Source organism: Sinocyclocheilus rhinocerous, unplaced genomic scaffold, assembly GCF_001515625.1.
Source record: "Sinocyclocheilus rhinocerous isolate Xijiao unplaced genomic scaffold, SAMN03320098_v1.1 scaffold3004, whole genome shotgun sequence".
NCBI classification, from domain to species: domain Eukaryota; kingdom Metazoa; phylum Chordata; class Actinopteri; order Cypriniformes; family Cyprinidae; genus Sinocyclocheilus; species Sinocyclocheilus rhinocerous.
In genome coordinates, this window is record NW_015645532.1 from 245,895 (window position 1) to 261,613 (window position 15,719).

A 15,719-nucleotide genomic window follows, 5' to 3' on the forward strand; every position below is an offset into this window, starting at 1 on the left:
CGGCTTTTCTCAGACGTGCGCTTCCTAACCTCGGGGCGTAAAAAGAAGGTTTGCACGTTGCTTAGTAACACTGGGCGCGATCGCTATACTTCTCTTAATTAGCCTTTCCTCCATCCCTTTGTCTCCTGCCGCCTGTCAGTCATTTCATGGACTATATATATAACGTGTTTGGTGTGCAATTGAAAAGTTGCTTTAAAAAAACTCAGCTCGTCTGGCTTTTGATTTCTAAAGGACACATGTAGTATAAAGGGGGGGGGGGAATCCGATCAAGAAAGCGACCCCCATCATCCATTTCATAAGGGTCTTTCTTTGGAGATGAATGACTAATTATGCTCCTCAAATGATGTGGCGTAGCATCTGATGAAGTTAGGAAAGTATTTATAACATGGTGGTCATAACCATCTACTGTAGATGCATTAGAACAAGCATGCAAGGTTAAAGGGGAGAATTACTGCTAAAATGGGTTTATACTTTTTTTATCCACAGTGTATCATGATTAGAAAATGACTGATGAGTTTTTTTAATGTAGATATTCAGAGATCTGGATGGCAGATGGCCAATGTAATACTGATTTTATGCATATAAAACAGTTAAAATATTGCAAATTAGATGCACACACATCTAATGCAATTTAGTGTGTTCGACTAATTGATTTAAACTTTTCTTAACTACAAATGTAATATATATTTGATATTTTAATTGGTGCTTTTATTAGCTTGCTGAGTTTTCTGTTTTTGAAGACAACAAGAAGAACACATTTGATCACGGTCAAGTGAACCTGAAACTGGACTAATTCTTTTGAGCTTCCAATTAATTAGTCGGTTAAAGACCAACTATCTAGTTGGTTTTGAAATTGTGCACATCCCAACTCAAAAATAGCCAAATATCCAAACTATCCATTGGAAATTACCAACTGGCAGAGTTAACTGGATCTCAACAATCTCAAAATGGTCAAATAACAGTCAATAACACAGAAGTTAATAATAATAATAATAATAATAATAATAGACAATGCTTAAGTCCAAATGATCAAAAAATATTATGCCCAAGGCTGTACTCTATCTTGGCTCAATTAAATAAAACAAAACTTAAACATTGCATTTATTTGCATATATTTGATAGTGTTAACAAAAGTGACAAAAATAAGATGTTGAGATTTCGCTGTTAAACAGCTCTCTGTTTTTGAAGACAACAACTAGAATGAACTAGATCGCGGTCAAGTGAACCGTAAACTGGACTAATTAATCAGGCCCTTCTATCGATTAGTCAACTAGTCACTCAGGAACCCCCACTAACTAGTCCCCACTAACATCCCAACTCAAAATCAGCTATCCATTGGAATCGACCAACTAGTACACTTATCAGGCAAGAATCTCAAAATGGTCAATCAGGGCTGGGCAATATGTCCAAAAATAATTATCACAATAAAAAATGTCATATCTGTCGATATCGATAATTATCATGATAAATTTCAAATCTTTATTTCTCTCAAGTTTAAAGGCATATTTCTGCTCCTAAGTAAAAGTTGTAGAAACCGGACCATTAATTGTGGTTTTAAATCATCTTTATGGTCAGAACGTGACAAACACTTGACATTCACGTTTTTGAATTCTTTACACTTTTCCAGTTATTTTTCTTTAACAAAATAAATGACTTATTATAAAACGGAGAGTTTTCCTTGATTCTGATTGGCTGAGCCGCGTTCGAAGCTGTTGTAAATTACTCTACAAACATACACCTTTGTTTACTTCTGTGTGTTGCTCGGCAACCACTTTGTTGGAACCACAACTGTTTCTGAGGAACTACATTGTTTGGTGGAAGAATACTGTTTTTATTAATATCATTACACTTTATTTGCTCTGTTTTATTCTGTGAAACCTTACTACGTATATAGAATAACCGTTTTATAAAAGCAATAAGCCCAGTGAAGCCGTGGTTTACAGTGAAAAATTCACTGTAAACCACGGCTTCACGGGGCTTATTGCTTTAATAAAAAAATATAATAATTAGTTTCTGCATGTTCTAATGAGTGACATTGGTTCAAATCCAGAAAGAGGTTTGTGTTGCCTAACTTTGATGACGCATCTTCAGTACAGTTTGCAGTGCAGGCGGCAATATTAATAATATTACCTTTTTTGTCTCTTGGAAATGCACATTTGAGTTAGGATGCAGATGTAAATTAAAGTGTATTATCAAAAACATCTGTAAAAAAGTGTAACAACCTCATTTTTATATGGTGAAATTTAATTATTCGGACAGTTTTATTAAAATTAATCATTGGTCTTCCATATAGTAGCATACATTTAGATCATGATAATCACAGTTAAAACCACATATATAGCACCTTAATACCATGGTAAAAATGTAACTAGCCTATATGGTTCCTAGGTATTTGTATGAAAAACAGTAGTCTAAATACATTTAGTATAAATGCAAAAACACTATAGCTTAATCTCAAAAAATACTGTAATTGCATTCCATTACTCTTTTAATAATACATTAATAGGTCTACATTAATAATATAATAAAATATTCCACATTTCTGCCACAATACCATGTTAGTGTTAGTGCTACTACAGTAAATCCATGGTAAATGATGGCGAATGTCTTCTGACTGTATCGTTGTGCACAGTGTTTCTCCTGTTTGTCAGCGCTGTTTCATCTGGCTTTAAACTAGTTTAAATCACTGATTCATTTGTGTTGTTCGCTGAATTCAAGCGCTTCACACTGGATCTGACCGAGATTCATCAGCGAGTAAACGCATCTGCTTTAGTAAATTGGCGCTGCGCTGCTGTTTGAACTTTGAGCTGAGCGGATAAATGCTCCGTGTGATGGCGTTCAAATGAGTAGTGCTGTCAGAGTGCGGGAAAACCTCAAACCCGCAAGCTGTGCTATGAGGGAACGGCCAATCACATTTAAACCATCAGGACATCGCCTTCCACGACAGGACCTTTTAGGTCACCAAGCCCCAATTGCTGGGAATGTACATGCATCATTTGTCATAAAAAGGAAGTGTTGGCCACGAAAGGAAACAAATGCATGAGCATTCCTGTAACAAGGTACAAGGCTAGTGCGTGAAATACTGAGAAAAACAAATAGAGAACGCACTCAAGTGCTTCCTGCATCCACTATTTTATTTCCCCTTGTTCGATTCCAGCAAGAACATTGCAAGTGTTTTGGCGAGGGGGTTAAACAATGTCATTCTTGACCTAGATTGTGTTTGAATCAGAGTGCGGGAAAACCTCAAACCCGCAAGCTGTGCTATGAGGGAACGGCCAATCACATTTCTGTTTGTCAGCGCTGTTTCATCTGGCTTTAAACTAGTTTAAATCACTGATTCATTTGTGTTGTTCGCTGAATTCAAGCGCTTCACACTGGATCTGACCGAGATTCATCAGCGAGTAAACGCATCTGCTTTAGTAAATTGGCGCTGCGCTGCTGTTTGAACTTTGAACCGAGCGGATAAACGGTGTCGCGCTTTAAATGAGTTTCGCCTTTAGAGCATAAACATTATTATCATTTATCAAACTCTTATTATCGTTTTATCAAGGAAAATTATATTGTGATAATATAGTTATCGCTTCATCGCCCAGCCCTATGGTCAAATAATGGCCAAGAACACATTAATTATTATTAATAATAATAATAATCATAATAAACTATAAACTATAATAAACTAGGTCCAACTGATCCAAAAATATCACACCCATTTGCGGTATCCTACCTTTGGTTCAATTTAGTAAATTAATATTGCAGAGAACGAGAAACAGCTAGTAATTAACTAATTAATCAGGCCCTCCTATCGATTAGTCAACTAGTCACTCAGGAATCCCCACTAACTAGTCTATTTTGAATTTTTTGCACATCACAACTCAAAATCAGCAAAATATCCAAGCTATCCATTGGAAACGACCAATCATCCAAACTGATCCAAAAATATCATGCCCATTGTCCAAAAATACCATAGCCTATCTTGGCTCGATTTAGAAAATAAAAAAGAATGTTGCATTAATTTGCATATTTTTGATTAACAAAAGTGACAAACATGAACTAAAAATACTAAGCCCAAAGTATCAAAGCGATAGCCGAATTTAGACAACAAATATAATTTGATACTCTAGAGACAAGAAAACTACAATCTAAATCAAGGAAAAAGGTAAATAAATAAATATTATTAAAAAATTTATCAATCCTTTGTCTGAATTGCCTGAATAATAAGTCTTTTGTCTAACCAAGTACGAAAAACACGACAAAAATCATAAAGCTAAAAAATTATGAATGTCTTTCATCTTTAAAGAGAAAATAAAAGCAGACATTGCCGTCATCCAGATAATTTGTAGCAATACTTACCAACATATTTTAGAACCAGCAACAAAACCACCATAAGAAGTCATATCCCTCTAAAGAAATAGTTTACCAAAAGCAATGCTGTTCCAAATTTTCTTTCTTCAGTGAAACATAAAAACAAAGAAATTCAGCAGAATGTCCAAGCTGCTTTTTTCCATACAATGTAAGTGAATAGTAACCATTTTCATTGTAAGTAAAAAAAAAAACAGCTTGGAGTCGGCGCCAATAGTCTTGTGGGCAGCGCACCAACATGCAGCGCCGTTGTGCTACGAGCGTCCTGAGTTCGAATCCCAGCTCCAGGACATTTCCCAATCCTGTCCCCCTCTCTCTCCCACTTTGCTTCCTATCATAATAAAGACAAAATTCCAATAATAATAAAAAAAAATCTTTAAAAAAAAGAGCAACTTGGACATTCTGTTAAATAACTCCTGAGCTTCAAAAAGCGAGCGAATGATCTTCAGATTTTCTTATTTGGGTGAGCTATACCTTTCATAAAGACATCAGAGAACATGCATCCATTGTACGCCACTGTGATAATTTAACAATACACGAGTGAAAGGAAAACTTCATCTCTCTAGTCAAAACACAATGCAGGCGATATGATACTCCATTCAAAAACACTCTTTCCCACAAAACAATCCGTCTATTGGATCCTCCAGATTCAGACAAATCAAACATCCAAATCAAAAACACTGCATAGATCAGTGCAGAAATGGCCTTTTTACACAAATGTTAACAAAATTAAGATTTGGACAGATTTACCCAGAGATGAAAATATCCTATTTTAACTAACATATATGAGAAGCACAAAACAATAGACTTTGATAATTTATAAGAAAAGTTTTTCCATGGTTTAAACGCAAAACGGCAATTGCTCAAACTTCATACTCGCTATATCTGCTCAAATATTATTTTAGGCTATATGGTTTTTAATGAGATTTAATCTAGCTTTGGAATAGGCTGAAACACACAGACAAAAAGTAATAACTTGGCTGGAGAGATAACGATTGTTATGCATTTCCACTAAATGACTTTTATAGCCTGATGCAGAACTGCGTGAAAAAAAAAAAACCCTATGCATTAAAAACTATTTAAATGAACACTTTCTTAATAATTCAGGATTTTCCAAATAATAGTAAATAGTTAATTTTACTTTTGTAATTATTGGCAGCTACTGAACAATAGAGTCTTACATTGGGACTCACAATTAATCTCATTTAATTGCACAAAGACCCTAAAGACAATAGTCAACGAATCACCAGAGTATAAAATCATCTCTAGTCGGGAGGGGGCCGTGTAATTGATATGAGATTTCAGCAGACTGTTCTTATCATATGATTTTCACATGCATTCCTGCTCTCTTTACCACTGAGAAACAAAAGAAATCATTCACACGGTAACTGAGATGTTAGAGAAAACAAACGAAACAAACATATAGCTGAAGGATGGGCTAACGTCTGCTAATTGGCTGGTTGTGTGAAAAGGTAATTAATTGAACGTATTGGATTCAGCTGACCCTCAGACGGTTGTGCTTTAAAGGGCATTCACTTTTTCAATAGGGTTTTACTGTATAAACCGTCTAACATCTAAAGTATAGCATGCAAATTAAAGCACTGTTGCTGAAACACAGACGACAAAAAAAAGAAAATTCAACCTTAATAATTGGACTAGTCGACCATTGGAAGGCACCCCAATAGCTAATCATGAACCAAAAAGACATGGAAAATGCACTGAAATAAAATGTAAAAAAAAATCAATTAACTGGATTAATCAAAAATATTAACATCACTGAACCTTTACAAAACAAATTTTTATTTACAGGATAAATAGAGGGTTTATTTGCAGGGTAACATCTAGATAAAATATAGGGTTGCAAAGGGGTGGAAAATTTCCGGAAACTTTCCAAAAATCCCTGAAATATTCCAAAAAAATCCTGGAAAGTTTCCAACATTTCTGGAATGTTTCCGAAATTTACTGGAAATTTGCCACATTTTTGCAACCCTAATAAAATATTACTGAAACTGCATTCAAAATTAATAATTTAGTCAAATGTAAAATCAATCAAATAATTTCAAAAAGAAAGCCTATTATGAAAAGCATGCTACACTTGAACCTATCCTTGTATACCACATTGGTTATATGCTTTTCTGCACATTCTAAGTGTTTCATGCGTTTCAATATTAAAACTGCTTTGCTAAAAGTGATGCTAAAACTTACAAATGTTTTTTTTTTTTTTGGTATTTAGGAATTGTAGCAGCATAAACATTAAAACTTGAAAACTAGGCCAAAGCTTTTAATTCATTTGCCACCAATACTCTAAAAAATCTGCATCAGCATTCCCCAAAACATCTGCTGCATTAGGCAGCAAAAATAATAAAAATTCCTTCAAACCCCCACCTCAGGCGGCTTTTTAGGGCATTCAACTTTGAGCGCATAATCTAAACCCATTCTGAACACGACTTTAATGGAAAACAATGTCACATGAGAGGCAGACAAAAAATGGCAAGGCATATGGCAGATTTTGACACATTTGGATCTGCAGGGATTGGTTTAGGCAAACATGAACTACAGCACAGAAAGAGGAAGAGTAAAATTTGAGCTTATCTTGTCTTTACGGTTACTGTATATCAAAAAGAAACACTCCCAAAGTTCTTGCGCAACAGCCTGTTAAAGAACGTTTCACTTCATCGAATCAAAGGTCTCGCTTACCCGGAATCTTTTGGGAATTTAGGGAGGAAACATAACCTGAGAGAACAAAATGTGCCCAAAATTCAATGTTCTTGACAATAAAGCCTTATTTCACAATTATTATTCATTTGCATTTACTAATTTAGTTGTGAACAACATGCAAATAGTCTACACAATCAAACATCCACTATTCGAACTGGTCCAAAAAGTCGGAATTGGGATATAGTATGGATATAATACGATTTAATCTAGCTGTCCTTTGACAGAATGAGAATCCCTGGGGTTTAAAAAGGAGAAATTAATGGAGGCAGACTTCCCAGATGTCAAAATACTTAGGCACAGAAGCCCGGCGTATTTAAGATCTGAAAAAGCCAGCGGAAAACCAAAAGTATTATCTCTGTGGGAGTATAATGCTACTACTTTTAAAGTAGTAGCATTATAGTTTAGCATAACCCTGACAGCTTAAACATGAAAGTGGTGGAAACCCAAGATAAATGCTCAAATCAAGAGGAATCAATGTTTTAGTTCCCTAAACAAAAATATAACTTTTTTTTCCAAATGTGCAAACCAAACATGACCTTAATTTGGCAGCCATCTAATACGTTTTTAATTTAGTTCATTTAAAGTGCAATGCATCCTAACAGCTGTTGTGTATTTCAGCGAATCGTTCAATATTTTACATAAAATGTTAAGTAAAATGCATGATACGGTAGAAAACTCTGGGTTTTAACATTTATTTAATTTATTTCATATTCTATGCAGTATATTTCCCCCCGTACTGTAAACACATGCAGCTTCTCAACAAGAAAAAGATCCATACATAATTCAGATGACAGTTATTTTTTTTATCAATCTAAAATGCTGTTGATTTTCAGTGGTGGTCAAAAAGAATGCAACTCGAATCAATGCACCTTCTCGCAGCCTACATGCCAATTAAAATCGGCTGGAAACTGTCGTCAAATAGCTCCAGATGCTTCTTTAACAACCTCTTCACTTGGGGGTGGATGTTCAAGAGCTGCTAGAAGCGGTTTACGGCCAAGATAGAAAAAAATAAAGGTAAAGTCGCTCTCGATGTGCACCAAAAAAGGTTCTCAAACCACCAAAACCAAAATGCATGATTATGAACCATGCATCGTATTTTTGAGAAGAACTACAAGAACTTCTAAAAAGCGCTAGGATATCATCTAGATAAGAAGGTAGCCAAACTGGAGACTCTGGCGAGTGATAAATGCCAAAGGAATATCCAAAATAGCCCTATATTTGAGCGAGATGTTGCAAGAATCATAATTGGTCATAAGATTGTTGCTGATCTTTGATGAAACGAGAGGAAAGGCAAATGCATGGGGAAGCTTTCCAAGAGAGCGAGGGGGAGGTAGATGATGACTAGAGATAAAAATAAAAAGTGACATTTTTCCTGATGGTAATGGTTCTCACAGCAAGCAGCTTTGACCTTCAGTTTTGTCTGAATTTGTGACGCTCTCGTGCATGACACCAAATGTGTGGTGATGACAAATTCACACAGAAAGAGTAGGAAAAGACAGGAAAGCCAAGATTCGGTTGGGTTTTGTCGCGTCCAAGTATGTATTAGCTGTTTGCAGGCAGATAAAAATAAACAGCAGACGAATAAATTTGTCTGATTAAAACGGCGACATCTCACCACAATGATTTATTTAACCTAAGCTCCACACACATGATCAAACTATATTTTATGTATTTAGACGCGCCAAGGCTAGATATAAAGACCACTTCAAGAGTTAAACTCAAATTACAGATCACCTAATACATCAAATCCTATTCACGGGTCTCATTCAACAGTCCTTCGCCAAACCTTGAGCCACCGATAAATGGAAATAATTTAATTGAATATATACTCTTACTTCTAGTGAGTGAAAATAAATGGCCAAGCTGTTCACTAGAGAGAAAAGCATATCATAAAATTAATATGAATCAAATGAGCTGATGAATGTTGGTACTGTCTGTCAATTATTAATTTTACATTTATGTATTGCTAATATTAACATTACATGCTGCTCTCGTATCCGTGCAAGGCTATCTACGAGTTACCCACAGATTAACAAGCAAGCAAAGCTAGCTGTAGCAAACATAATAGTCCATGTAACAGACTACAAACAGAAACAGACAACAAAAAAGGAAATTATAACAAAATATGATACCATTGACAGCCCAAATTCAGCATCAAACTGACCGGTTTGCAGACGGAAAACAATCTTCTTTGCAACTTCTAGCAATGTTGGCTTTCAAGGAGAGTTTGCTAACAACAGAGTTTAGAATTTGGAACTTTGACCCTTGAAAGTTTGAGGAAATGATTTATGATGCTCCCTAAAGCGTTATCAGCGGAGCCAGAATGTAAACTCTTGTCATGAAGGTGTGAATCAACTTTTACATACTTCTAGGTTTCAGACGTACGGAGGGAGATTAATGACTTTGGCTGTTTTTTTTACGTCCAAAAACATGCTAAGCTCTCATTATGGATTCACTGGTGACTTTCAGTAGACTAAGCCCAAATTATTTAGTCTACATTTCCTCGAAGCATGCCTAGAATTCATCTCTTGTAATATCGGCATGGCGTAAGATACAAGCAACAAATCGTTAAGCCTTCAACGCAGCAGTTAGCCTACATTTAAAGCAGAGTTCCCACACATTTAACCATTCCTCCGTGACACTTCCAGTCATTTGTGATTAGGATAAAGATGTTAAAATAATTTGTACGCTCAAAGAAATATTTTTATTCAATTAACTACATCAGGTAATAATCAAGTCCTCTACTAAAAACTCACAGTCTTTAAATTTCACTAATATTATCACCGTGGGAATCTTGTTAAAGGCTCACCGTCAAATATCTTTCCTATTTCAGCACTAAATAGCAATGAATCCACCCATCTTTACATCAGTGCCTTCATACTTCCTGGAACGGGCCTTTTGGTACAAATTAGGCGCTTTTCCTCATAGTACGAGGAAAGCTAAGCCGTTTTCACTGACATATACGCCATATCTGATACCAAAATACATCCTAGTCTTTTTAAATATATCAGTTTATCATATCTGATACGATGTAGGACTTGTTAAACAAACAGGAGAAAGGCTTTACCATCTATAGGGTCCCACACATGTTCATATTCAATATCTGACATTAATGCAGCGTATCGTGATATTATCTACACTGTTGTGGTGGATAGAAAGAGTGACCAGCATTTGCTCAAAAGCTGCAGTTAACAGATGCCAAAAGGGTTTTCTGTCGGACATTAAAAGGGAGATTAACACAAATCTAGGGTTGAAAACTAGGAAACCTCGACTCGATAATCTCCCAATAACATCAGATACGGCGATTTAAAGGGATTAAACAAAGCTAATGAAACATTTAAAGGGGGAGGGGCGGGAAACCAACCGTTTCTGTCATATTTTTGAGAAATGAGAACCAAAAAATGAGTACATAACAAATAGAAACGGGACTCTAGGCTTCCCCAAAACCAAAATATTGTTGATATCTGCACACATTTTGGCTTACACTGGCACGTCTCGTTCAGGAACTGCCTTGCTGCTTCAAAGCGAGCAATTGATTAAAGGAAAGAAGAAAGAAAAAATCAAAACAGACTCAAATATCAGCGCATATGTTCTGCAGAAGCCTCCTGATTAAGATCGAGACGTTATGTCGACACGTTCAGCGTAAAACGAATCTTTCCTTGACAAGGCCGCGATAACAGCTAAGCAATATGCGCAGTGTCATTTTCTTTGTCATCCCCCACCTTCCCCTAAAATACAAAATTATTAAATCTGACATTTCCCCGTTGCAGCAATGCGCGCTCCCGCAGCGCCGGCGCGCGCGGTGGGGCGGGGGCGCGCACAGCCCTCCCCCAAATAATACAGTAGCCTACAATAAAGCAGGGAGCGCGCACACGGGCAAAACGGACGCCGCTGATTGGTCAGCGCACAGTTCCCTCTGTACACGTAACACGCCCTGCTTACAATAAATAAACATCGCCTAAATTTCCTCCAAAAAAATTAAATAACTTAAAGAATGGCGCTGGGCCAAAACAACAGCTGTTATGCAGTCAAATAAAAACGCAAATGTACATTATTTCTCAAACAACGGCCGCGCGACTAAACTCATAACTGCGATTTTTTTTTTTTTTGATAAGGTCCAGCGGCTATATGGTTGAGAATATCGCCTTTAAATCCAAAGTAAGTCCTTATAGCAATGAATATAATAATAATAATAACAAAAGTCGATTTGCTAACTTTCTGCTTTGGTCGTGCTATAAACCAAGACTTCTGTTCCCTCACAATACCGCTGACAGTAAGTTACAGTACGGTTAACGGTAAGCTTTTTGTTAAGTGGAAATGGAGTGACTGACAGCTTTTATTGTACTGGCAGCGGTGCTGCAGGTTTCCTTGTGTGATTTCAGTGAGTTACTGCGGTGGCAATTGAGGCAATTGTTATGTAGGATGGCATAGGAAAAGAAAGGCAAATGAATAAAATATAAATGGATTATAAGTTCCTCGCTACCTGAGAATAGTCAACTGCATTTTTCTTCCAAACGGTATGTCAGTATAAAAGATCATGTAATCGTCTGCATGCCTTTTCCTTTTTTTGTGTGGAGAATGTGATGATTAGCTGGATGTCCACGTTGTTCTTTTCCATACAACACAAGAAGCCAGAATAAGGGGTATCAAACTATAAAAATACAGTAAAAGGAAGAATGTGTGAAACAAACACTTTTCAAATCTAAAGGAAGCCTTATACAGTATATTCGGCTCTAAGAGACTCTATTCAGATGTGTTTTCAGAGGGCGTTCATTGATGTGTCCATAGAGAGGCACAAGCAAGGCCGTAGCTAGTGAAAAGAATAATAATCTCCAAATGCAAGTAGCCTTAAAGGGGTCATGACATGGATTTTTTATTTTTTTATTTTAATATGTTCCTTGAGGTTTACTTATAATATTAATAAAGTTTTTTGCAAAAAAAATAAATAAAAAAAAGTGGAAAAATTATTATTTTTAACCCTCATTCTGACTCTCTGTCTAAAACAATGTGTTTTAAGGGGCGTGTCCTTTAAGGCTTGCCAGAAATCATCCACTGTTATGATTGGTTAACGCCCCCTCACTATTGCATTTGAGTGTTTTTACAACATTATCAAAATAAAACGTTCATTTCCAGACAAAGCATTATGAAATAATTTACTTGTGGTTTGTGATGCAGCTGTAGTCAGATCTAGTACCGCTTCATCTTTCAACAAATGTTTCTTTGTGAACTCTCCATAACACTGTGCCTCTTTTACAAAACAAAACGCTCAGATCTTCTGACACGATCCGGGATGCTATTAAATATAACCTATCCACTTGTTCCTTACGCTGGGATCCTTCTGATATCTGCACAAAGACGCGAACAAGCTGTTTAAACCAAATACGTCAAAACAAACATCCTTTCACTTTATTTGTTCTATTGACGACAGACTCAAACGTGTGGACTGAGTCAGAAAGTGAACGTGCATCTGTATACTGTATCCAGACAAGATAGCGGCAGTGATTGTCATTTCTATTTGCTTTTATCGCGACGCGACACTCACGTTCAGCGTGATAAGCGACTGAACGCCAGTGGGTGGGGCCTATGGTGAGGAGATGACTATTCATCGCTCTGGAGGCGGTGTTTATGCAAATGTTTGTGCCCAAGCCCAGGTTACGTCACTTTGCTCCTCAGATCCAAGCAAGCCGTTTTTGGAGCTTGATTAAATAAATGCTTTGTTTATAATGATGAGGACGTTTTAAGCTATGCAAACTTGCAGGATGTTTTAATGGTACAAAGACCTCTTAAATGCCAAAAGAACAGGGCGAATTTGATTTCTCATGTCATGACTTTAATATTTCGATATGTACGCTGTAAACATTTTTTCGTAAAATTTACGGTAAAAAACCGGCAGCTGTGGTTGCCGGAATTTTACCATAAAAAATATGGTAGCAACGTTTTAGGTTTTACGGTTTTAACTTAAATTTACAGTTAAATACCGTAATTTCATTAACTGATATAATGTTAATATACCAACCTATTAAAGTACTGAAATCTGTTTTGTACCTTTGTAATACACTGATAACCACCAAATGCAGGAAGGAGGTGATGAGAAAGTCACGTGATGAACCAAAGCCCATCACAAGCAGCTTTTAAATAATAACATATATAGAAGGTGCACAGTGTCATTCACACAAACACTAAACACCATCATGGTAACACACATGAAACTGAAATAACGCAATAAACGATTGTAAATAACAACATTAGGTGTAACACACAACCCTAATATACAAAACTGATAAGAAAAAACGAAGAAGAAACATAGTTATTTCAACAAAAAACCATCAAATTTTAAATGTAACGCATGGAATTCTGGGAATGTCAATTTACGGTTAGTCAATTTACGGTCTTTTTCACTTCCAAAAATGGTATACTACCGTAAAATTTATGTCAAATACATGTAATGTCCAATACAGTTTTTCACCGTATATAGTAGGGGAATTTACCGTTAACCATTTAACAGGTTTTTACTGTAACATTTTTACGGTCTTTTACATTAAATTCACGGTCATTTTTTACAGTGTAGTCCTCTCCATACTCTCCAAAAACCTTCTTTTCTAAGAAACCTATAAAAATACAAATAAATAAAAATATCTCAGATTTGAACTTGAGTAGTCTGCAAATAAGCACCAATATGCAACACATTGAAGCAAGAACAAATTAAAATGTATTCACTGAAAATGCTTCTTTGAATGAGGTACGCCTACACCATTTTTTAAAATCAGTATCTCCCTTTTTGTGGTACATGGACAAAATGGTGTTAACAATAAGATCCTTTACTTTTCCAAGCATAGATGAATATTAAATGGAAATAAGACATGGGACAAAAAGAGACTAAATAGTGCTAGAAGTGAATTCAGACTTTACAATTAACTGCAGAAATGTGAAAAATGTGCATTCTCAAAGTCAGGGTCAGGATAGTAATCGGAACAAAAATATATTCAATACGTTTCGTTTTTGGAAAATGAAAGTTCTTTGTGGCATGGCGAACCATGAATTCCAAACAAAAAGTCTGCTGATACTAAACAATCATATCACAAAGAGTCATCTACATCTTTAGAGACAGCTAAACACACACACAAACAGAGGCGCTATATGTACCAGGGTACCCTCAAGGTCTTCTTTGCAGTATGGTATAAACAAAAGGCATCAGTCCCACAGGGAAAGACAAAGTAGTCACTCACAACTGATCTGAATACGCTATTTTGGTAATGATATAGTAAACCGTAACAGAAACAGTTTTGTTGCGTTTATTGTATGTACGGAACAATGCAGTAAATCGATTTGTTGTTGCACGTTCCCATGGAGACCGAACTGAGTCTGACCCGTTGATTGGTTGCGTCTTTTTTTTTAATGAGCGTCATTGACTGCATGACCTTTGGTGAGACATTTCTGAACATTTAACATTTAAGCCTCCAAGAAATGACTATTGAAACCCCCCGCTCAACTTGCACACAAGGCCAGCCTTTCTTAACTCTCTCGCTGCCTAATTCATTCCTTAGCCTCGTCTCATGCATACAGCTCAAAGCGTTTAGGGATAATCTGATGTTCAAATACCAGTGTAGTGGGGGAGGGGCTTCACGGACAGTGTTTCTTTGGAGATTGGGAGCGCAGTATGGGTGTTAAAGGGGCCAATGCAAAAAGATTAGGCATTGATGTAATGTAAGCCGTGTACGTTTTCAGTAAACCTTGATAGATTTGTTTAGGCTACTTAGTGTTTCCTGAACTGAATTCAGTTACTGAATCTCCAGCGCCATGCCAAAACAAATTATATTTCACCTGATATGAGCTTGCAGTCTGAATTCAATAAGATATGACATACAAAGATGGAGTACCACAAAATAATATAAGGAGGACAATAGGTTTCATTCCTGAAACACAAGCAGAATTATTTTTATGTAAAAATACATAATTTTCGGACTCATTAAAGTCTTTATGTGCGTAAAACGTCCAAACGTTTAGTTATCTTTCAGGCAAACTGATGACACTGCATTTTTACAACACTATACTGTAAAAATGATTTTTCAAAGGTTATTGGAGTACCCTCCTTTTTTTTTTTTTTTTACGAAAGAAAACACCTACTATTTCAGCTTTTCTACTTCAAATTACATGATTCATTCATTTTTTTTTATCTTGACTTAAAAAAAAATTTATTTGTGAAATTTACTAGCAATTTCTGAGTGAAAATGATTTCAAATTCTACACATTTTTTCAGTGTGTGTACTATAATATTACATGAGTTCATTTACCCATGTATAGGTAATATTTAAGGTATATAGGTTAAAATAGCAAGTATCGTTTTTAATTTTGTGCACAGATCCCACAACATTCCTGTTCGCAAGTAAATTGTTAAGTGTGTAGTTAATTCAATAAAATTCATTTAATAGGGGCTATTTCTGTAGTATATATTACCGTATTGACCTGAATATAAGACGATGTTTTTTTCTTGGAAATACATCTGAAAAAACGCGGTCGTCTTATATTCAGGGTCTAGACTTTGACATGTCAATAATACACCCACAACAATAGGTGGCGCCAAATACGCATAAAACGAGTGTGCCATGAAATACGTAATGTAATGCGTGTTGTAAAGATCGCAA